Raw genomic sequence first — 22,785 nt, 5'->3', positions numbered from 1 at the left:
AGCCCAAGTCTTCTCTTTCTCTGTTAATTTGTTGTAGGGAATTCCCTATGAGACTGAGAAAGAGGAAGCAGTATAAGATGAGAACGACCATGAGCATTTAAGTCACTATTTGTGGAACTTACTTGTGTCTTCCGGGCCTGCTTAACCCAATCATACGTATATACCACTTTCAGTTGATAATGAAATGCTTCTGTGGGTGTCTAAATGTATGACTTGGTGGGTCAGACGACATCTAATTCATAATGCACAACTCAAATTGTAGAATATCTTGGTGGCTTACCGTCAGACATTTAGTTTCTCTAAGTCTCAGGTACCAGGCCAAGAGTTGTCTCTCAAAAGGATAATAGTAATCTATGGATGGCACCTCCTCTGTGATTCACCTATGGAGCTTTGAAAGGCTTCAAATGGCATCACCATCTGCTCTTAGTACTTCAAACACCATTGGATCTGCTAGATTATATGCCCAAGTAACAGAGCCATTTGCACAGAACCTGGACCCGATGTAGAGTGTTCTGTTTTATTTTTGTTTTTGTTTTTTTTGTTTGTTTGTTTGTTTTGTTTTTTTGAGTGAGCTCCACTCAAAATTAGCAGATTCTTTTTGAGTCACTGGGTAAAAGGAACTGAGTAGCACACCCAAGTGAGGATGTTATCTCCAAAATCCAAATAGGCTTATTTGTGCCTAATTGTGCCTCTTTCTTGGTTGTAGGAAAACCATGCAATAATTTATCCTTAACTTTAGAAGGGATATCTTAACATGCCCCTTGCCACTGGAGGTCTATGAGTTTCACTGTGGTGGAAGTCTCCTGAATTTTAGTCAGATTTATTTACCACTTTCTGACACACAAATGTCTTACCAATAAGCCTGGAGTATAGCTATTTCTCATTTACTAGTTCCAATCAGTATAATGTCATCAGTGTAACACACCATTGTGATATGTTGTTGAAGAGAAAGGTAGTAAAAATTTCTGCAAAATAAGTCACAACGTAGAACTAGAGAGTTGATATACCACTGAGTTATGATAGTGAAAGTATAAGGTTGACCTTGCGAGCTAAAAGAAACTGCTTCTGGAGGATCTTATGGACAGGAATGGAGGAAAAGGCATCTTCCAGATTAATAGCTGCATACCAGGTACTGGGAGATGTGTTAATTTGCTCAAGAAATGAAATTATATCTGGTACAGCAGCTGCAGTTAGAGTCACCACTAGGTAAAGCCCACAGTGATCCACTGTCATTCGCTAGGATCCATTTGTCTTCTACAAAGACTTAACAGGACAGTTGATGGAGATGTGGGAATCACCTCCCTTGCTTCATTCAAGTCTGTGATGGTATTAATCTCTGCAGTTCCTCTGAGGATGCAATATTGTTTTAGATTTACTGTTTTCTAGGTAGAAGCAATTCTTACAGCTTTCATTTGGCTTTTCCCACCATAACAGCACTTCTATCACAAGTCAAAGAGCCAATGTGGAGATTTTGTCCCAATATTAAGTAAGTTTATTCCATTCTGGAACTGGGAAAATAGCCAAAGGGTGGGTTTAGGGACCCACTAGACTCAGTAAGAGATATACTAACCTAAAACTGATCATCTGATTTCTATATACTCTGACTGGAGAATCCAAGTGATGTTTGGGTCTCCTGGAATCAATTAAGTTCATAACCAATTTCCAGTGGTCCCTATAAAATCTAATTGTTGTCTTTCCTGAAATGGACATTTACCCTGGAAAAAGACCACATGTCCCTTTAGGAATGACTGAAATATTAACAGCATAAATTTTGGGTAGAATACACTGGATGCAGCAGTATACATCTGTAATCCCAGCAACTCAGGAGGCTGATGTAGGAGAATTGCCGATTTGAGGTCAACCTCAGCAATTTAGCAAAAACCTGCTTTAAAAACTAAAAAAATTAAAAGGGCTATGGTTGTAGATCAGTGGTACAGCACCCCTGAGTTCAATTCTCAGTACCACAAAAAAATTTTTTTCGGTACTGTAAAGATGCCCTTTCTCAAGGGGAATTGGCTTCCCCTTCAATCAAGGCACTTCATTTCTGTAAACTGGCTCAAATCTGGAAATTGAGTGGCCCTGATTCTATGCTTTTATTACTTGGGTTCTATTTTTATACACTCGACTTGAAGTCTTCTGCTTGCACCTATTAAGATATTAGTGGGCTTCCTATTACAGTTTGGATCTGGAATGAAACCTCATATGTTGAAGGCTTATTCCCTAATGCAGCAATGTTCAGAGGTGGAACATTTGGGAAGTATTTGGATCATGAGGAAGTTAATCAAATCAGTGGATTAATCTATTATAGTTGAATGACTATTGGGAAGTGGTGGAGACTATGGGAAAAGGGACCGTGTTGAATGAATTGAGTATTTGGGGAATGACCTTGAAGACTATATTTTGTCCCTGGCCTGTCCTTGATTCCCCACTTCCTCTCTTTCTCTCTCTCTCCCTTCTCCTGCCCCCCTTGAGGTAAATAGCTTTGCTCTGCCATACCTTTCTGCCATGATATTCATCTTATCTCAGACATAAAGCAATGGAGTCAGCCCACCATGAACTGAAACCATGAGCCAAAATAAATCTTTCCTCCTGTAATATTTTCTCAGAAATTTTGTTCTAATGATGAAAAGCTAGCTACTACACTTCCTACCTATTTCACTTTTAGGAGTACGATGATTAACAATTAACCAATGCATTAGGTCTATGTGAATCAGACTATTCTAATTGCTGCTTTGACTCTACTCTCTATTACGGTAACTATGCCCATTTCTTCTTTGACAATTGAATGCCACCACATAGCCACTGACACTTTAATGTCCAGTGACTTCAAGTACATATTGAATTTCTAATTGAGTGACTGTGGTTTCCACTGTATGATCTGGAGAACATGGAGCTCATCAAGGATGGTTGGGACCCCCTCAAAATTTATTTTTCAAAGCATTAGGGGAAGGTACATTTTCTAGAACCTCCACTGTGAATAAATAGGTCTTAGATCTTAAATCCTGTCTAATATTCGAACTCCATAACCTTTAAATTCTAACTTCTACACTAACACAAGGAAATTAGGCACTTTCAATTCCCTCATTGATTTAGGAGGCTGAAGAAGGATCACAAGTTCAAGGACAATCTCAGAAAATCTAGCTAGACCCTTGGAAACCTAGAAAATCCCTATCTCAAAATTTTTTTTAAAAAAAGTCTGAGATGTAGTTCAGTGGGAGAGCACCCTTGGGTTCAATTCCCGTTACCAAAACTATGACCCCTAAAAAAAGTGTCTATCCTACCCAATGTATAAAAGTGTTTTGGGTAGATAAAGTTTAGAATACAAACACACATTCTTTGGCAATTTGCCTTTCACCCTCAAGGTTATGTCAATTGGAGCCAGGAGCAGTGGTATACATCTGTAATCCCAGCTACTCAAGAGGCTAAGATAAAAGGATTTTGAGTTCGAGGCCAACATCAGCAACTTAGAGACCATGTCTCAAAATAAAATTTAATAAGGGCTAGGGATGTAACTCAGTGCAGAGCACTTGCCCAGCATGAAACCCTGGGTTCAATCAGCAATACTGCACACACAAAAAAAATTGTTTTTTTGTACCAGGGATTGAACCCAGGGGTGCTAACCACTGAGCTACATCTGAAGCCTTTTTAAAAATATTTTATTTAGAGACAAGGTCTTTCTTAGGGCCTTGCTAAGTTACTGAGGCTGTCTTTGGACTCACACTCCTCCTGCCTCAGCCTCCAGAGCTGCTGGGATTGCAGGAGTGAGCCATTGCACCCATCTCAAAAAAAAAAAATTAAGTTACGCTTTTTAATCAGATATCATATATTGGTATTATATACTGGTATTTTTTTTATACATGTCCATTTTTTTTTCTTTTTCTTTTTTTTTATTGGTTGTTCAAAACATTACAAAGCTCATGACATATCATCTTTCATACATTTGATTCAAGTGAGTTATGAACTCCCATTTTTACCCCAAATACAAACTGCAGAATCACATCAGTTACACATTCACAATTTTTACATAATGCCATATTAGTGACTGTTGTATTCTGCTGCCTTTCCTATCCCCTACTATCCCCCCTCCCCTCCCCTCCCATCTTCCCTCTCTACCTCATCTGTTTATATACTGGTATTGTAACATTTTTCTTCACTATTGTATAATGTCCCACTTTATTTGAATATACATAATTTATCCATTCTCCTGTTGATGGATTTGTTGAGGTTATTTCTAATTTTTGTTACGTTCTTAGAAACAATGCTGCTATAATGCTTATTATATTACTTTTCTCAAAGTCTCTTGTCCAGGCAAATGCTTTGATTGTTCATCTCTCTCCCTAAGACACAGACATTAAGCCAGTCTGCTGACCACTTAGGTGACAAACAGGTTATAAGTGTACCATGTAATATATCTCTCCTACTCTCAGACTCACCAGGTCAAGGCCTGGGTTGACCACAGTTCTTCACTGGTCAACTCTATTTATGCCCAGCTTCACCTATTTATGCCAGTGGATTATGTGAAATGAAACCCAAAATTGTCTCAGTTGAACACTCAAATTGGAAGTCAGACCTTAATAGCTACATTTACATGACTTTGCAATTCCACGAAGTCAACATTTCCTTACCATCCTTGGAAGCTCATATCCAGACAAATGCTTTGATTGTTCATTATAACAACAGCCCCAAAGACCCATTAACTCTTTAATAGACAGCATCAAAAATTTGTGTACCAAGATTTGTTGAAGCTCTTGCCTTGCTGTCTCTACCAATCCTAAACTATTCTATCATGATTTTTAACCAATCTTAATCAAGTACCCATACTGAAGTTATTGCCTTAACCCCAAATTACAATTCCAAATAAAATCTGTCTGTGCCTTTCCCCTTCCAAGGTGCTGGCAAAATTCAGTGTAGGTAGTAAACAATAAGCTAAACTTTGTCTTATAGAGAGGTTGTGCTGTGACATCAGGGCAGCTGTCACTTGCTATCAAAAGGAACAAGACAGCAAAATCTTTGAAAAGCATGGCTCTGATGGCACTTTTTGCCAACTAAGATGCCCCCTTCTCTCTCTTAGTGTCCCCTCCTGAAGGCTATTTTCACACTAAAATTGAATCTCCTCCATGAAGCTTCTAGAGCTTTACATTATGGTGATCTGTCCCATCCATATATTTTAGAGGACCTTCAGACTAAAGCTACCCCCAATAACTTTCCAGACATAACTAACTCTAAACATAAATGCTCTCCAGAGCTTCCTTTGCATATGTTTTTCTTTGGCCTGGAGTCTCTTCCTCTCCTTTTTTCAGCCTGCCACTCTCACTTGCCTTTCAAAACTGAATTCTAATGTCATACCTTCTGCTCTTTGAAGTCTGATAAACGCCTCCATCTGCTAAAGTTGGACACTCTCTTTCCCCATCTCCCAAAGCATACCGCGTACTTTCCTCCATCACAGCCAATAGCACACTGTTGCAAGGTGTTTAATTGCCTTTTTTCCTCAGGAGGCAATGGGTCCTTTGACTACTGGGATTTGCATTCACAGCACCTATCATGGGACCAGGTGCAGGTTAGTAGTTAAGAAATGTTTGCAGAGTTAAAATGAAATGAAATAAATTAGATTTACTTCAACTTATAAAACTGTCAAACTTTTTCAGGAAAATCTCAATTTCGCAAAATGATATTATTTTTATTGAACATAATTCATTAATATGCAAATGTGATTTCATTTATATATAGTTCTGTAATGTTTTTTGTCATACATACATTCACAAGTTGGTAAAAAATATATGTTTTTGCCAGATGCCTCCTCCTCATGTTGGTGGAAGTATTGTCACTGAGTACCACATGATTGCATTTGTTCCTGGATGAACAATTCCCTAGTGGCATGGCCTGCACTGCTCTTCCCCTTCTCAGATGATAAATTCATTGTTGTTATTTGTTGTATAGATTGTCACCCAAGAAAGTAAGATGACCATATAAAGTGACAATCAGGAATACTCTCCCATATGGTATAATCATACAAGCTTAAAGACAGAGAACAACCTGGTACTTTACTTGCTGCAAAATGTGATGTTTGAAAGAACGTTCCAGAAAAAAACTAGAAACTGATGAACTCTTTGGAAATATGTCACATGGATGGTCAAGAGTATAAAGGGGATGGAATCAAGTGTCTGAGTAATTGTTTCCTGCAGTCCGGTCATTTTTTTTTTTAAGGCAAGTATGAGGGAATTGATGAAGAGTAGCTGAGAAACAGAACATTTCTACTTAGTGAGGTCTATTTTGCAGCTTATTTTTCAGATACTGAAGTTAGAGAAAGGAAGTAATGTTATGATTATAATGCTTTCTCCACAAATATGATCAGCAGAGAGGTTTCACCCTAACCGAAAAAGTTTAGTGATTATATACCCCTAAAAGATGAAGACTAATAAGGCACCTGAAAACAATTGTCAAGTCATCAACTGTCAGTCTCATTCCACCACTGGGATTGCCAAAGCAACTGGATCGATCATTTTAAAAGTCCAAGCCTTTGTTGTCTAAGAAACAGAAAGGCTCACTCCTGAATGGAACTGATCAATTGCTCAGCAATCAAATTGCAGGTAATACTCTGACTAAATTGTATACATGTCAGTTTTGGGACACAAAAGTAATTAGAATTCTAGGCAGGTTTTCTTATCACAGAAGGTTAAGGAGACAACCAACACAAAAGATCAAAGCATTATATATTTCAAATTATCCAATTTTCTATTTCCTTTGTCCCTTCCGAAACTCACAATTGCTTTCAATAAAATTGCATGTCTAATTGATTTCTCTACATCCAACAAGATTGCTTATTTTAATCTAGGAACTGAAGGTAATGATTACAAATATGGCATTTTAATCACTTGGCACGTACATACAATTTCTGAAAACTTAATACACATTTTTCTTATTATGTACCCTTTTCAAAACAGCATAAATATTTTGGTAGAAAGGTTAATTTTAAGGTGTTAAGCCATTCACCTCAGTCTTATATAGAAGGTCATGAGTGAGAATTTAAATAAAGCTGTTAATGAAGCTTCTGAGAAGCCAAGTGAAGGTCATAGAAGATTTAAGGATACTGTAAGTGTTCTTTAACATAGGAAGCAATCATAAGAAAAGCAAAATAACAGGAAAACTCTACTCCCTGAAGTCTTGCACTGGAAGTATTATATTGGATAAATAATTATGAGAAAGAAATAACCCTCTAGGAGTGGTAGCAGCCTGTATTCCCAGGGACTCAGGAAGCTGAGGCAGGATGATCACAAGATCAATGGAAACGTTGGCAACTTAATGAGACCCTGTCTCAAAATAAAATTAACAAGAACTGGTGATGTAATTTAGTGGTAGAGTGCCCTTAGGTTTAATCCGAAGCAGCAAAATCATCATCATCATCATCATCATCATCAATGAACTCCCAAATATTTATGCCACATTTTGCTTCATTCTTCCTGTTCTATTAGAGGAAGAGACCCTCCCAGGACAGTTTCTGTACCTATGCTTTGGAACTTTTACTTGTTCCTATCTCTGGAACCTTCTCTCTCCTATAAAAATCAACACTTCCCTTTCCATTGGACCCTTCCCATCAATGATTATACATGCTGAAGATTATCTCATCTTTAAAAGAAAATCTTCTCTTTTTCTGCTTTCCTCTAGAGCTACTCTCTTACAACAATTTTCTAGCCCCACAGTTTCAATTTCTCACTCCCCACTCACTGAAAGTAACATCTACATGGCCTCTGTAACCAATAGGCCTTTGAGACAGCAGTTTGAATGTCAATGAATCCAAAGGACACATTTTAGTGTTCAGACTGCCTGACAGCATGTGACACTCCCTATAGCTTAAAACATTCCTTCCTTCAATTCTATCTCAGACCATTCACATTATTATAACACAATACATTAAACTGGGTACTTAATAAATAAAATTTTTCTTCTGGAATCTGGGAGGCAAATTTGAGGTCTAATGAAATCTCACTGCTTTTAGGCTGATGATACCTGGTGGCTGTGTTCTCCACAGGAGATGAACGCTGTATCTAGGTTAAAATAATATTTTATATATAATATATATATATAATATATATATAATATCTATTTTTATATATATGATATCTATTTTTTTTCCTTTAAAAGACTCCATGATGGAACTCCTCAAGACTGTGCCTCTCCACCTTTCTTACTCTCTGCTGTTTTATTAAGCAATTTCATTCAAACCCATGCTTTTGACTAACCACATCTCTGGTCCCTGAGGTTCTGAAGTATATACCTACAGACTAAGAGTCTCCTCTGAGAGGTCTCTCCTCTGAGGTCTCAAACAATATGTGTAACTCCCACCATGAAATTTCCAATTGATTGCCTTGAAAGCATTCCAACTGTAACATATGCAAGACTGAACTCATGAGCTACCTCTAAAATGTAATCTTACTCCAGTATTCTCAATCTTAGTAAATGGCACCAACCAGAATCCTGGCTTAAATATCTGTCAAGTATGTGCACTGCCTGTGATGCCCACTGCCTCTCCCCACATCAATCTGACTAACATCTCCTGCAAAAGCTCCTGTCTTTAAGCTTGTATGATTACACCATATGGGAGAGTATTCCTGATTGTCACTTTATACGGTCATCTTATTTTATTTTTTCTGTTCCATTGAAATTATGATAAAATAACCCAGAATGGCTGTTGGATGACTGACACAACTGTTCTAGGTGAAGACAGGTATCATAATTGTAGCATAAATGTTGAGGAAACTGTGGAAGACAGCAGAGTCCAGCTATTTTAAGGCAAAGAGAGAATTCATTAAGTTATTTCCCCCAAGTAATCACTGTTACTAACAGATATGTGTCATGACTATAAAATGTAGAATAAATAAAAGATTGCCATCTTTTTTGAGTTCAATCCTCTCGATTTACAAAGCAGATGGGTTCCAGGAAAAAGTTCCTATATAAAAGACTCAATACCACCTCTAGATTTTTGTCCTCCTTATGCACCTAATATGGGACTCTGCTATTAGAGGATATATGACAAAGTATATTAATTACAAGGAACATGATAGGTACACAATAAGTATAATTCTTTCAACAAATATTTATTCAGCATATTCTGTTTTGGAGGCCTTAATGCATAGCTAAAACCAAGACAGACATAACTTCCCTCATGGATCTTACACTAATTTAAATAAAGATCATAAGAGTTGCCATAAAATATGTAAATAAGGCATGACAGAGAGGAGTGACAGAAAAAGAAAATGCCACATCCACTTTCAATGGACTGGCCAGAACAGACCTCTCCAAAGTATTGAAGCTTATACACAAAAAAAATCAAAGCAGCCTCCCCCTCCCCATGAAATAAATAGGAGGTGACTCTATGGAAAGAAAGTTCCAGGCTGAGGCAATAGTGTATGTGGAGTCCTTGAGGAGTGACAGAAGCTGTCTTCCTGGGGAAATAAGAGGTGGTGAAAGGAAAGTTGTGAGAAGTAGGAGCATCAGATGATCCCAAGCAGGGGAGACTGACAGGTGTCCAATCACCCAGAGATTTGAGGTAAGGAGCATTTACTTTGGTCTAAGAATTATGAACAGCCATTGAAAGATTGTAGGTATATGAGTTGGAGGCAGAATGATGACACGATCTGATTGGTTTTTTTTAATTTTTTTTTCATTTTTAAAAGGTTACTCCAGCTGTTTAAAAACAAATGGATTTTAGAAAGGTCATTTAGAAAACCATTGCTATAGTCCAAGAAATAGAGATTGGTGACTTGGGCTATGGCAATGACAGTCAAGTGTACATCTTAGGAAGACTTCCGCTCCTTGACCATTGCTTCCATCTGCATTTCTACTCCTTCATGTGGTTTCCTTCCTAAAACATAATGCAGACGGAAGCAATGGTCAAGGAGCTGAAGTCTTCCTAAGATGTACACTCGACTCAATAAAAGACAACTGCAGAGAGGCTTAGTGGGAGGCATAGCTGAAGGTAATGGGGTTTTGAACAGGAAGGGAAGAGAAATTATTTAAATTACATAACAAGAATTAAGAAGGACCTTTACAACTTCTCATGCCTTCAAGGAAAAGTTCCAGGGGAAAATGGGGTCAGAAGAGGCACACTTGGTTTCAGTTAAGGTGTGGATAGTAGTAACATGCATAGCCAGAGGGTGGTAGAAGCTGTGGATCGAAATCGGGAATGCCAAATGGCATGGTGAAAGAATTTGAAAGAGGGGAGAGGCTGAGGATTAGAGAATGTACTTTCTTACAAGAATAGTTGACTGTAGGTTCTTGGATTTCTGGCAGGGACTGAGGTAGACTTCAACTGAGACATGACAGGGAAAACCTTGAGAACCTAATGAGAAGAAGGACAATAAATTCAAGCTATGAACCTGAACACAAGGTTTGATGGCCTGAAGGTTTCCAGGTGATTCTACTTCCTGCAGCACATGGGATAATGATCTAGGTGATGTGCTCACTTCATGCCAGTTCTCCATCTGGAAAATAAGGTATGTGTCGAAAGTCCAGAAGAATACTGGAAATTATGTTTTAGAGTTGCCATGTTCCTACTGGAATATAGTTGATAGGACCAACCTGGGGCAATTAGAGTCTTTTCCTAAATCTTTCCATTGGTTACAGGAGGTTAGCTGTCATGAGGTGTAAAATATATCTATGGTCAGCCATTTTCCCATCATGCACGGAAAGCCAGTTTAAATGAGAATTCCTCAACTCTTTCTTGAATTTCATGAGCTAGTAAATTTATCTTTTAGTGTAAGACAGATTTTTATTTCTTAAAACCAAAAGAGGACTAACTTTAAACTAAAAGAATAATAGCTAATGCACAAATTCTGTAATCTTATGTAATCTTTAATCTTCTGTAATTTTGTAATCTTTTCCACCATAGCAAGGTAAAGTGGAATACTCCATTATATGAGTTAGCAAATTCTCTATACATCAGTGTGAGAGAGCCATAAAAGTGGAATGTACTAATGCTACATGTATTCATCAGGGTTCTCCAGAGAAATAGTATATGTGTGTGCATGCATGTCTGAGGACACAGAGAGAGAACTGATTGATTGATTGATTGATTGATTTTAAGAAATTGGCTCATACAATTATGGAGAGTGATGAGTCCAAAGATTTGCAGTTAGCAAGATGGAGAACCAGGAGAGCTAGTGGGGTAGTCCCAGTTCAAAGGCCTATAAGTTTGAGACTTGAAGAAGTCTAGAAGAGCTGATATTTCAGTTCAAGTCCAAAGGCAGGAAAAAAAAAATTAGGTTCCACCTCAAAGGCAGTCAAGCAGAAGTAATTCTCTCTTGCTCAGTGTTTTTGTGATATTCAGACCTTCAACTAATTGGATAAAGCCAGCCCACATGAGGCAAAGCAATTATATTAGTCAGTCTACCAATTCAAATGTTAATCTCATCTAGGAACACCCTCACAGACACACCAGAATAACATTTGAACAAATACCTGGGTCACTGCAGCCCACTCAAGTTGACATACCATTCCAGTATACCACCTAATCCTATCAGTCTGCCTTCCAGATGTGACTGCCTCGCATCATATCAAGAGCTGCAGAATGTATTAACACTGCTGTTAAATAGGCCTAGATGTCAGCATGTTGCATCTTGCTGAAGTGATCTCAGATGCTGCAAGGCTAAGCAAAGCCCTGATAAGGAAATAGCATGAGGTAGGGAAAATGTGCAAAGAGAAAGAAAATACCCTAAGTTGAAAAAGCCAGGATATTTGGGTGAGTAATCTATGTCAAGGAGTGGTAAGCACTCAGAGAACTCTAAAGCAGTTTACAAAAGTCTGTACAGCAGAATGAGCTCAAGGAGGTTAATGAGAAGAGACAGCACACTATGAAAGCAAAACTATGGGAGAGGGGATTTATGATCTGGAAAGAATCACCAGGATAAGGATTTTGAACTGACATCAGGAAGAGCAGAGCTGGGCATAGTGGTACATACCTGTAACCCCACCTACTTAAGAGGATAAGATAGGAGGATCACAAGCTTGAGGCCAGTCTAAGCTGTCTCAAAATTAAAAGTAAAAAGAACTGAGGGTATAGATCAGTGGAAGAGTGAACCTTAACAAGGAGGAGGAAAAGGAGGAGGGGGGGGAGGGAAAGAGAAATGGGAGGAGGAGGGAGTGGGAGAAGGAGAAAAGAAAAAATAACAAGTGCAGGAACCTGGTTCCAAGTGATAAAACCAGAGCTTAGGGAAAAAAAAATCCCTCTGTTTACTCACATGTGAAATGGATATACAAATAGTGTATGACTTGCAATATTACTACAAGGATTGAATAAACCCCACTTTTATGGTTCTTTCCCACTGATGTATAGGGATTTTTCTAGTTTATTTTTTGAAGCTACTGTACTATCATTGCTGTAGTCAGTAGCAGAAGGCTATAGAGTTCATATATTGGTTATTATTCTTTGAGTTGTGAAAACAAAATAATGCAAGAAATAATTAGCAAATGGCTGTCACAGAGTAACCACTACTTACCTCTGCAACACCATGTCATTCCCAAAGACTGTCTGCCACCCTTTGCACTGAGTAGATCTTCAGGGCAGGGGCAACACAGAAAATGAGAAGGACAAGAGCTACTGGCCCAAGAACAAGGGCTAGAGACCCAAGGACCAGTCCTTTAGGAAATACCTTTCCTTTATTTCTAGGTAGTGGCAGTAGTAAGATCCCAATCACAGCAGTGTCTACACATGCTGGGCTTAGAGAGCTTTTCTAGGCTCCATTTATTACCTATCTTCTTTCTAATGTTCAGTATCCTTCATAACAATCATTTCATCTGGTCTTTAGGACATCCTGGGAGGGTTGCAGAGCAGAAACTGTGGGCTTCACTGTAACCAAGTCCTATGGCAGGTTGGGACTCACTGGGCTCAAACAAATCATCAAAGGCAAAGTCAAAGCCCAAGCCCAAAGCACCATGACTCCCAAGTTCCACACTTTCCAAGAGCCACATCAAATCATGTGAGGCTGTTTTTGCGCTGTTATGCCTTTGTTCACATTGTAAATATCAACTAAAATTTTTAATGCTTAATTAAGCTAATGCATTTTTTATTTCCTTATTATACGTTCTCGCTAGACATGATGAAAGTCAAGGGCTAATGTGGATAATCAAAGAAACACCAAAAATAGCTCCACAATGTCTCTTGAATCTGCTCTGTTCTGCAGTCATTGTCTCCGCTTCCATTCATACTTCCATATCTCACATATTGCAAGAATCTCCTAAGTGGTTTCTGTCTCCAACTGCTCCAATCCTCTATCACTCACATACACTTTAAAATCTGATGTTGTCTTCATTGAAAACACTGATCACACCCCAGTCACCTTGGCAGGGTTTTAAAATTCTGATTATACATTAAATTCCCAGAGCCCTATCCCTATCCCAGAGATTCTGATGTTCATTGGTTTAGATGGTATGTTAGTCAGATTCTCATCATTGTGACCAACACACATGACCAAAACAACTTAGAAAAAGAAAACTTTATTTGGGGTTCATGGTTTCAAAGGATCAGCCTGTAGTCAACCCACTCCATGGCTCTGAACCTGAGGAGAAGCAGAACATCATGGCAGGAATATGGTGGATGAAATCTGCTCAGTTCAAGGCAGCCAGAAAGCAGTGAGAGAGCAAGGTGCCACAGATACAATATAAGCCCCACAGTCATACCCCTACTTTCTCAGGCAAACTTCACCTGCCTGCAGTTACTACCCAATAACTCGTTCAGATTATTAATCTATCAAGTATATTAACCCACTGATTACATTACAGTTCTCATAATAAAACAATTTCACTTCTGAACATTCCTACATTTTTCCCACATGAGCTTTCTGGGCTACCTTCTATCCAAACCAAAATGTTCTATTGCTGGCTTCCAAAAGATCATGCCCATATCACAATGCAAAATTCTATTAGTTCATCTCCAAAAGTCCTCATAATGTTAACAGTTCAAGTATTGTCCAAAAGTCAAAGTCCTAAGTCTCATCTGAAACTCAAGGCAAGCTCATGAATGTAAGCCCTTGTTTAAAAAAGAAGAAAAGAAAAAGAAAACAATCCAAAAGTGATTTTCAAGCTTCTAATATTTAATGGCACAGAATAAATGTTCCCATTTAAAAAGGGAGAAATAAGGGTATAGAAAGAAGGCATGGTACCAAAGTAAGACCAAAACCCAGCTGGGCAAACATTAAGTCCTGTAGCTCCATGTCTGGCAGCTGGGTTACATGGCAGTGAGAAGCAAGCTTCAAAGGGCTTGGGCAGCCCCGCTCCTATGGTCTTGCTGACTCTGTCTATAGCCAGCATATTTCTGTAGCAGACTTTCCATGTTTCTGGCATGTCATTCCCAAAGGCCTATACTGCAGCTTTGGCTTCCTTCTCACATGACCCTCTCATGCATGACCCTCTCAGAGGCTGCCTGCTACACTTTTCCTCTTTGCCTAGTATCTTAGGCCTCCCTTGGAAGTCTCAATGGAAGTTTCCAATATCCCTTAATTCTAGCATCCTGCATTCCTGCAGAACAGTACCACATGTATGATGCCAAGATGTTATGCCAGCTCAAGCTATTCTCGGGCCCCTAGTACATGACTGCAGCAGCTCTAGTGCCCAGGTGGCTGAACACAGCCAAACAAATCCCAGAAAAAAAAAAAAAAAAACTTTCTAGGTACCCCTGTGTGAGCAGGGTATGCCCACAATGTCTTCTCAAGGGAATTTTCCCTTCCACAATTCTTGAGCCCGCAATGGGTTTGGTCTTCAAATTATGCCAAATAATGCCATGCCATTAAGGCATTATTCCTGTTTTCTGTGCAAAGTATCAATCATCTCTCTAGTGGCAATAATTTCTTCAACTACTACACTCTACTTGGCCCCAATTTTACATCACTTTTTTGGCCAAACTACAATGTTTTAAAATCCTTCAGTGCTGATTTCTACACCCAATTCTCACAATAAAACTGGCTCAAAGCTGCCAGCAATGTCCTGAATGAATGTTGTGTTGCCTTAAAATGTTCTCCACCAGATTAATTAGTCCACATTTAAATTCAGGACATGGGGAAAATACGGCCACGTTCTTTGTCAGAATGTAACATGAATGGCCTCCAGTCCAGTTTCCAATAAAGTCCTCATTCCCCTTTCAAACCTCATGAGCATGTTCTTTTCTGTCTGCATTCTTATTGGCATTCTGCTCTTCTGAGCTCTCGCCAGAATTGCCCATCAACCTCTGCTTACAACATTTTAAGGCTTCTGAAGCCTGCAAATTCAAACTTTCCCAAATTCCTGCTTCAATTCAGTTCCAAAGGTTTCTGGAACACATGATCAGCTTAGTCACAGAAACAACCCCACTTTTTATTGTGAGGATCAGGAGCAGAAAACAGAATGTAAGGATTTTTAAAACTTGCAGTTTGTCCAGAAACATGCACATAAAATTGGGGCCAAGGAAGGTGTGGTTGTTCAAGAGATTACCACCACTAAAGGGAAGGTAAGCACTTTACAGAGACAATAGGAAAGATGCCTTGAGGGCATCTAGGAATCATCAGTCTCAAGAGTGTAAAAGTGAAGACTTGTTTTAAAAAATTTGCAGTGGTCTCTGGTGCTCTATTCTCCAAGAAGTTGTTTCCCCCCAAGATTTGTTTCATCATGCTCAGTAGCCCAGGTGCCACTCAAATGCCACTGCAGCTATGGTTCAAGAGGGTCAAAGTGATGCATATCTTGGCATCACATGTGAATGCTAGTTCTGCAATAATCCAGGATACTGCAAGTAAGGGATGTTGGAAGCTTCCACTGGGATTTCAAAGGGACACCTGGGAGACCAGGCAAAGTATGGCAGAGTCAAAATCTCTACAGGCAGCCCTTAAGAGGGTGATGCATAAAGCTATGAAAAGAACATAAAAAATTGCAATGGAGACCCCAGGAATTAAGAGATGCCAGGAACATGAAACATCTGCCTAAGAAATTTGCAGGAATCAAGAAGACCCAAGCCAAGATTGCAACCAGAAAGACCACAGGGGTGGATGCCCAAGTCCTTTGGAGCTCACATCTTGCCATCATGTGCCGTAGATGCTAGACATGGAGTTACAGAACCTAATGTTTTCCTGTCTGGGTTTCATTCAATCTTGTTTTTGTCCCCTCCTTTCCTTCTGTGCTCCCTTTTGGAATGAGAGTGTTTAATCTGTGCCATTTATATAGAAAGTATGTAACTTTCTTTTGATTTTTCAGGGTCTCATAGCCAAAGAGTATGCTTTGAATCAAATATAAAACTTAAGGTGTGGACTTTTGATCAATTCTGAAACTTTTAAGTCTGTGGGGCTCTTGGAGATGAGCTAAATGTATTTTGCATTGTGAAATAGACATGAGCTTTTGAAGCCAGAGGCAAATTGTTTTGATATGGATATGGATATAAGGTATCCCCTGAAAGTCTGTGTGGGAGATAATTTAGGAATGTTCAGAGATTAAATAATTACATTAAGAATTACAGTCTAATCATTGGATTAATCCACTAAATGGATTAATAATTTGAATGAGTTACTGGGTGGTAACTGTAGATTGGTGGGACATAGCTAGATGAGGAAGGTCACTAGGAGATGTGCCTTTAGAAATTACATCTTGTCCCCAACTCCTTGTGCTCTCCTTGTGCTCTCTTGCTGCTTCTTGGCTGCCATGAGCTGAGTATTTTTCCTCTACTATGCCTTTCCACCATGATATTTTGCCTCACCTCAGGCACAGAGCAATAGAATCAACCAACCATTGGTTGAAACCTCTGAAACTGTGAGCTCAAAATAAACTTTTCCTCTTTTAAGTTGTTCTCCTCAAGTATTTGTTTATGGCAAGGGAAAACATCTCGTATCCCTATTATAGAGTGCAGTTCCTGACAAATAACAAGTGCTTAAGGAGTGTTAGATAGATGAATGCACAGAAAGATGGGTGAATGGACAAGTGGATAAATTCTGAACTAATCTGATCAGGATTCCACAAAACTGTACTCCCACAGCGAAATTACCAGAAATAAAAACAAAATATCTTGTATCAACATGCTTCTATTATTCATTCCAGAAATCCTTTATCAAAGAAGTATACAGACCCTTGATGCACAACTGAACTGTAACCAAACTTTTTCAGATTCCAATCAGATCCTCACATCAAAATTCCACCTTCTTTCAACTATACCCTATAAATTTCTGTCTCTCATCTGTCACTTTGGAGACCCTAGTCTTTGTTGAGGAGGCGCTGCCTCTATTCAGCAAAGAATAAACTCAGCTTTGTTGGATCAAGAGGTTATTCTAATGATCTTCAGGGGTGCGAAGGGCCAACACTACATTTTTTTTTCCTCATCTTACAATGTAGCTTTCAGTGAGTCAATTGTGATGTCAAATGTCTCTAGATGAGGCCCAATGATACCTGTCACATCTTCCTCATAGTCTTTGGAAGAATGGAGGGTCCTGTGGTTTTCTACAGCAGCTTCTTTCCAAGGATCTCAAAGCATTTCATTTCTGCCAAGTAAGAATATATTCTATAATTAATAACACCATTTCTGAAAGTGACAGAGGCAAGGATTTCACAGCTCCAGGTACTGCACCATAAGACTTGGCACTCATTAAATGCTATGACTTCATCATACCATTACATAAGAACAGTACTGTGAGAAGATTTGAAAGAAAATTAAAATCATTAACTTGCTGCTAGTTTCCCAATTAAGAATTTTAAAAAGCCTCCCAACTGCTGATTTCTTTATTTGACTTCATTAGAAAATCACATATGGGTTGATTCATAATTACTCTTAAATAACAAGCACTTTTTTGTTATTGTTACCAAACCGAAAAGTAGTACAACTGTCCGATATGTCAATTTTGAAATGCGTTGAAGCAAACTGTTACTCTGTTACTGTAATTAATGTGTTAATTACATTGAACTTTTCACATTTTGGATTCTAAATGGTACTAATATTTTTACAAGTTTGAAACATTCTATCCTTATGCTTCACAGGAAGTAAAAATAATCTACCTACTGTTTCTTATTTAACAAATGGGTAGGAAAAAAAGAAACAGTTAATACTATTTTTAAAAAGATTATAAACCAAGTTGTGTTAGTCTTTAGTAAAATCTGATTACATGACCCATCTGCATTAGAATTCCCATCCAAGAAAAAAATTGTAAGGTTGGTTTTGTAAAAAATTATAAGTGCTCCTTCACCAATTCTTGTTGCCTAAGTGTTTAAGATGTAAAGACAATGTCCAGAGTTAATGAGCTTAGTCTTTAGAGAAAGATCACTAAATGTCTAAGTTTCTCCATGCATATTTGAGTTTGTCTGATTCCAAAAATATTATTTGACACTCAAATAGCAATACTGAATTTACTGGACAATATAGAAGAAAAATAAGAGAAATGCAAGGTGTCCTGTGAACTTGAGATAATTGCTTTATCCTTGTCAGTGTTTCCTGAAACTGGATTTGTAACCACCAAAGAGAGTCCTGCAGGAAGCAGTTCTGTGGTCTATAGAACCTTTTAATTTGTGCCTAATTGACTGAAACACACAAGATTAATTATAAAATTTTATGAATTGGAGGAAGAAAAAATGTGATTATTAAGACCAAGGCATTGAATCAAACCAGGAGTCTTCATTGTACAAAGAACAATGCCCCTCGGAAAGTGACCACAATGTATCCTAGCAACATCATATGCTCTTCCCTGGTAACAAAGAACACAGGATGGTTTATGCAAGCAAATAAATGCTCTTCTCCATTTTTGTGTTCTACTCTTAGTTCTGCTACTAATTTGTACATCCAATAAATCACTAATCTACCCTCATGGATCTCTTCATGGATCTCTTTCCATAAAATTAAAGGAAATATAAAATTTCCATAAAATTAAAGGAGATTTACCAAGAAGAGCAAAAAATCAAACTAGGCTAAGAAATATTAATTTAACTCAAATTCATGGTCAATTAAAAAAGAAGAAAGGTAAATGTCAAAGAAAGCTCAAACCTCCCCAACTCATGATTTCACCAAATGTGACTTGTTCCTTGGGTAGTCTGCAGAAACTGGCCTTCACATTCTTATTACAAGTATTGTCAAAGCTCAGCTATATGGAGCAATATTAATTTTTCTCCCCTCTTTCCATTAGCCATTCCAGCTCCCAATTTCTTTCCTCTTACCTTGACAGTGGGATAATTTCAGGAGCAAATTAGAGGCAAAGGAAAAAACTCTGGTGCCACATCCATCTCCCTCCCATCTCCTCTCCCCTAAATATCTCTTGTACTCTAAGTACCACTTTGTCACAGAAAGTATAACTAGACCCTAGAAAACTGCCACCACAAGACTGCCACTTCCCACTGTGGCTCAGTGGAAGAGTGCTTGCCTAGCATAAGTGAAGCCCTGAGCTCAATCACAGCATTGCATAAAAAGGAAAAGAAAATTCCTACCAGTCCTCTGCCCCACACCCATCACCTATAGATGCCAAGAAAACCCACTGCATTTGGAATCCATTCCTGGGTGTGACATAAAAATATACCAATTGGAAACATCCCATGAATTTTTTCATCTGTATTAAAGGAATGTTATTGTTTAAGTAAAAAACAAATAAATAAAAACTTCCCTTAGTCCCCCTCCAGATATTTATTTTTCTTTGTAAAAGAATTCAAGTCCAAACATTGCTAGGAGCCCAAGACAACTCAGCTATTAAGAACTACAGTGAAATCTTACCAAAGGTGTCTCTTCGGTGGCCATTCTCCATATTCCTTTCAGCCAATGAAAATCTGTCTCAGAAAAAGGCAGAGCACTCATTTACAAATTGGTTCCCTTGCAGTTAATATATTGTTGCTAGGATTTAATGCTCTCATTATCTTTCATTATTTACAGCCAATGTATTAATATCCCATGAAATGTTTCTTCTGAAATGATTTTAATCTTCTTATTTAGCTTGTTCTAAACTCAACCACTTTGCAGTAATGACCTGCTCGCCCTAATTAACAGTTCATGGGGAACCCACAGTACCCTGTAAGGAAGTTATTACTAACGTGAAGTGTTCAAATGCTCCCAGTGGGGGGCCAGAATGCCAGTGGGCTCAGTATTCACAATTTCATCCATTCCTTCATAACCATGAGCTCAGATTCTGAGGAGCAACACCTTCTAACTGGTACGGTTAGAAGGTAAAACCTGCCAAATAAATATTTACAATGCCTTCACTCCCTGGCTAGAGCTACAACAGTCAACATTAGAAATGGATTTATTAAATTAAACAGCTCTTATTGATATGCTTACAAAGAAACCATCAATCACCATGAAGGGCACTGGAGATTAAAGGATATATAAGCCACAGTCAGAGGTTTCCAAATCTCACAGGCAAGCATCAGAAACTCCACAGGAAGTTGTTTCTAACAAAAGATATAATTAAAAGTTCTGTGCACACAAAAATATCATAAACCATTATAAGATTAATTGCCACATAAGTAGATTCGACAGCTCGGAACAGTAAGAGATCACTTTGGGCTGCATGAGCTGAGCAGGCTTCACAATTTTTAAAATGCTTAGGAAAAACCTTGCTGAAAGGGAGGGGTTGAGCCATTGCAGATGGAAGGTGGGCATTCTTCATAATTTCAAGTCACCACTTTACTGAGTACTGGATATCTGAGTATCAACTTAGGGCATTATTTACATTAACTTAATTAGACTTCACATTTTACACCTGGAGGGCTTTATATCTTGAGGATTTTTTTTCTTTAAAATAAAACAGGTATAGGAGAGAGTCACATAGATTAAATTAGTGGCAAAGCCATAATTTAGACACATTCTGACTTCTAAGTCATTTTTTCCATTTTACAGTCTGCCCAGTAATATGGCCCAATTTAGAGGCCAGTGGAGGAAACTGAGAAAGAACATAAGGACCAGACACATTAAGCAGATGGATTTGATTGCACGAAGTCATCTAAGAAGTTAAACCAAGAGAAATAAGGAAACAAGGGTGGACTTTGGACATCTTTGGACACCACACAGTATGGTGTCACTGAACAGTTTAGAATGCACACTTTGGTTGTTGGGTCAACGCTCATTAGAGAAGGAAAGACTGGAAATAGGAAGACAAGAAAATGATTCAACAAACATTTCAGTAGTGCACAACCCTGGAATAGTAGCTGACACTAGGATAGTGGTGGTGGACACAGACAAGTGATATGGATGTGAGAGACACTATGAAAGAATAATCAGTAGAATTTGGCAACCGGCAAAAACTAGCCAGTCTCTCTGCATCTGATCCTCTTCCAGGACAATCAGCTAAACTACATTTACAGCCAACTCTGGTCAGGTGTGTGGGCTCTGGTCAAAGGAGTGTAAGATTAAGTGGGAATCAGGGAACCTCTTCAAGATCTAATCCCAAAAACCTCCTCACCTCACCCTCATTTTTTTTTCTTCCTCTATAACAACCACAAGCTCTAGGAGATGATAGATTTGAAGGACAGAAGGAACTTGAGTCCATTCTCCGTGTTCAAAGGAAAGCTGCCCACCAAGGAGGGATGCTTGTTTAACTTCATGTAGTTGAGAAAATATTGCTCATAAGCTATTATCCATGTTCTTGTATATTTTTATATTAAATACCATTATCTTAACTGATCAGATATAGAGGTGAGATAAAGCAAGAAGAGTAATTCTAATGATTTGTATTACCTCGATACCAGAAATAATCATTTTTAATAGGAAGTTAGTAAGGGGTGAGTAAAGAAGTGGGAACACTGATTAATTAATTAATTGACAATTTTCATTTAAAACCTGTCAAAGAGGAGGTAATACTGGAGTAGCTAAATTAAAATATCTACCATGAAAGAGGCACGATGGTCAAGCCTACACTCCCAGTGACTTGGGAGGCTAAGGCAGGATGGCATGTCTGAGACCAGCGTAGGCAACTTTGTGAGACTCCCTCTCAAAATAACAATATTCGATAAAAATACTGGGGATGTATCTCAGTGATAAGGCACCCCTGGGCTCAATTTCTAGCACTGAAAAAAAAGAAAAGAAATACATACCACATAGCTCATGTCACAGAGGAGACAGAATAGGGCTAGGCATAAATATTTGAGAGTTGCTACAAAAGAAGATGTTATAGGAGCTGTTGAACTCACAAAAGTGTGTGGACAGGGAAGAAAGAAGATGGCGGCAAGGGGAGTGCATTACCCCCGTGTGCTGCTTCACTGTGTGGGAGTATGACAAGTCAGGACGGCTAAAGGATATCTTGTTAGGAATTTCCAGCAATAGTGGGGTGCTCCGGAACCTGGAGGAAGGATTTCCATCGCATGAGGATCGGCTACAGGGACTCAAACGCGAGAGGTTTGTCGCACGGAGGGTAACACGGCTTATTCAGCAAATCACCCCGCGGCTAGAGTCTGCAGCGCGCGCTGGGATAGAGACGCAGGGTTACAGCGCTGCAGTTTCTGCCAGCCGCGCAAGCACCGTACTCAGGGCTGAATTCTGGGTTCGAGACGGGGGAAAGGAAGCGGTCCATCTCGGTTCTCCACACCGGTCAGACCACAGAGGAGGCCAGCAGCCACCATGACAGTAAACTGACGTCACCTTCCCTGTTTTCGACTGACCGCAGCTCATTCAACCATAGATCAGGTAATTTCAGGCTGCAATTCGCCTGCGGCTTGCAGACAGATTGCTAGGGTTCAGCGCCTGGGTGCTTCTTAGAACCTGAGCTTATCGGAGCGAACACCGAGCGCGGGGCGACCGAGTTCCGGCTCCCGGAACCATCCCGCGGAGCCTGCGGAGGCTGCTTCTTGGACCCTGCTCCTATCAGAGCATACAACAAGCAC

The sequence above is a fragment of the Marmota marmota genome, unplaced genomic scaffold (assembly GCF_001458135.2).
Source record: "Marmota marmota marmota unplaced genomic scaffold, marMar, whole genome shotgun sequence".
Classification (NCBI taxonomy): Eukaryota; Metazoa; Chordata; class Mammalia; order Rodentia; family Sciuridae; genus Marmota; species Marmota marmota.
The sequence above is the reverse complement of the archived record's forward strand: the minus strand, read 5'-3'. Positions refer to the sequence as shown.